The sequence below is a fragment of the Amia ocellicauda genome, unplaced genomic scaffold, assembly GCF_036373705.1.
Source record: "Amia ocellicauda isolate fAmiCal2 unplaced genomic scaffold, fAmiCal2.hap1 HAP1_SCAFFOLD_95, whole genome shotgun sequence".
In the NCBI taxonomy this organism is placed as follows: Eukaryota; Metazoa; Chordata; class Actinopteri; order Amiiformes; family Amiidae; genus Amia; species Amia ocellicauda.
The window spans coordinates 219,970-222,674 of record NW_027103020.1 but is presented as its reverse complement, the minus strand read 5'-3'; the positions used below and the strand labels follow the sequence as shown (position 1 = coordinate 222,674).

Below are 2,705 nucleotides of genomic sequence, written 5' to 3'. Positions count from 1 at the left end.
CTGTCCAAGGATGTCAGGGACAAGATTGTAGACCTACACAAGGCTGGAATGGGCTACAAGACCATCACCAAGCAGCTTGGTGAGAAGGTGACAACAGTTGGTGCGATTATTCGCAAATGGAAGAAACACAAAATAACTGTCAGTCTCCCTCAGTCTGGGGCTCCATGCAAGATCTCACCTCGTGGAGTTTCAATGATCATGAGAACGGTGAGGAATCAGCCCAGAACTACATGGGAGGATCTTGTTAATGATCTCAAGGTAGCTGGGACCATAGTCACCAAGAAAACAATTGGTAACACACTATGCCGTGAAGGACTGAAATCCTGCAGCGCCCGCAAGGTCCCCCTGCTCAAGAAAGCACATGTACAGACCCGTCTGAAGTTTGCCAATGAACATCTGAATGATTCAGAGGAGAACTGGGTGAAAGTGGTCTCAGATGAGACCAAAATCAAGCTCTTTGCCATCAACTCAACTCGCCGTGTTTGGAGGAGGAGGAATGACCCCAAGAACACCATTCCCACCATCAAACATGGAGGTGGAAACATTATGCTTTGGGGCTGTTTTTCTGCTAAGGGGACCGGACAACTGCACCGCATCAAAGGGACGATGGACGGGGCCATGTACTGTCAAATCATGGGTGAGAACCCTAAGCCAGGGCATTGAAAATGGGTCAAATACTTATTTCCCTCATTAACATGCAAATCAATTTATAACTTTTTTGAAATGCATTTTTCTGGATTTTCTTGTTGTTATTCTGTCTCTCACTGCTAAAATACACCTACCATTAAAATTATAGACTGATAATTTCTTTGTCAGTGGGCAAACGTACAAAATCAGCAGGGGATCAATTACTTTTTTCCCCCACTGTACATACATATATATGGAAAAGAAACATTACAAGTATAAATCACAATAAGATGTAATAAAGTACAGATAAACAAAGTGTAATAAAATGTGATCTGTTTGAAAATGCAGGGACGTCACTGGAAAAGATGATGTCTGGATGGCAGCATATGTTGCTCCAAAATGTGTACATCTCTTCTGCAAAAATGGTGCCCTCACAGATGTGCGAGTTACATGACAGACAGACAGACAGACACTCACACACACTGTCACACCCACACACACACTTTCACAGAGAGACATATACACACACACACACACACACACACACACTTTCACAGAGAGACATATACACACACACACACACACACAGACACACACACTTTCACACAGAGACAGGCACACACACACACACACACACACACACATACATACATACATATGGAAAAGAAACAATACTTTTATAAATCACAATAAGATGTAATAAAGTACAGAAAAACTAAATGTAAGAAAATGTGATCTTTAATACACACAAATATGTATGGCTGGTCGGATGCGTCTTGGACTCGGGTTCCTCTTCATTACGTATAACGCTTTTGCCTTTTGCTAAAGCTTTCCGTGGAGGGGAACGTGGATCAGTTTGTACCATTTTTGGGAGGATCTGCCTTGTTGGGGCGGAGCTGTGATCCAGGTGAACAGCAGATCGGGCATAGGTGGGCATGTGGGCAGAGGAGTAGGAAGGCCGGTCAAGCAAATAAGCTTGCTAAGGTACGCAGCAGCAGCAAGCAGCCCCCCCATCCAGCCAGCCAGCCAGTCTGGCTGGCAGTGACTGAGTGGTTGACAGACGGCAAGCAACGGAATGTACGTGCTCTGTGATGTCATAGCAGTCAGCTGAGAGAGGCTCGTGATGTCATCGCTGAGCTGGCTGGCTGGCTGGCTCTGTGTGTGTGTGTGTCTGTGTCTGTCTGTTTTTCTGTTTGTCAGTCTGTCTGTCTGTCTCTCTCTCTCTCTCTCTCTCTCTCTCTCTCTCTCTCTCTCCCTCTCAATTCAATTCATTTGTATTGTCAAAGCAATTGGACATACATACATACATACATACATATATGTAGCGTAAGGTACACTTATACATTTCAATTAAAGAAGTGAATTCATAGTATCACCTTATCACGAATCCTGGAGTCTTGTAGAACTCAATTTCTGTAATAATTGGACGCAGACACCAATTCCAAAGATATAAATTGTCAAATTTATTTAAAAACAAAGACTAAATGTAGCACTACACTAATTATACAAAAGGGAAAAACTAATTAAAATTCAACTCTAGATCAACAAATCAAAGACAAATCACTTCCGTGACCAAATCAAAGACCATGGGATCCCATAGGATAACACACAAATCGTTAAACAAAAAAGGTTATAAACACATTGACTACAATACCGGTTAGTAATTCTAGGAATCACTAAGAAACAGTTGAAAGTGCTAAATTGCAGTTTCAGAAGATGAAAAAAAACTGTAACTGATGGGATATGTAGTACTTTATACTCGAGTGGTCTATGCGATTACACCCTGTTGGTGTTATTAAGAACGCCAAGTACCAGAATGCAGAGCGGGACTGTTTTTTGTGCCGTGACTTGTCGGGGGAAAAAGGCGCAGAAAAAACGGACGAGAAGGTGAAGGTAGTATGGCGGTGATGCACGCGTTGGTGAAGTGGGAAAGCGGGGTCGACAAAGACTCTTACAGCGTGATTCCCACTGCTTGCTTTCGCAATTTTGATTTATTCAGCATTGCTGATGATGACGAAGAGACGACTCGAAACTTCAGAGCAGAGTGGAGAGACACGAACAAACCTCCAAAAGGTGGA

The 2,705-nt window shown here is 43.0% G+C and overlaps 1 non-coding gene across 1 annotated transcript; it reads left to right on the top strand.

Annotated features, from left to right (window-relative positions):
• The first annotated feature begins 1,405 nt into the window (after positions 1-1,405).
• LOC136746051 (U5 spliceosomal RNA) lies at positions 1,406-1,520 on the top strand. The gene has a single exon (XR_010816278.1). It is a non-coding gene; the product is annotated as a U5 spliceosomal RNA (small nuclear RNA).
• Positions 1,521-2,705: the final 1,185 nt, after the last annotated feature.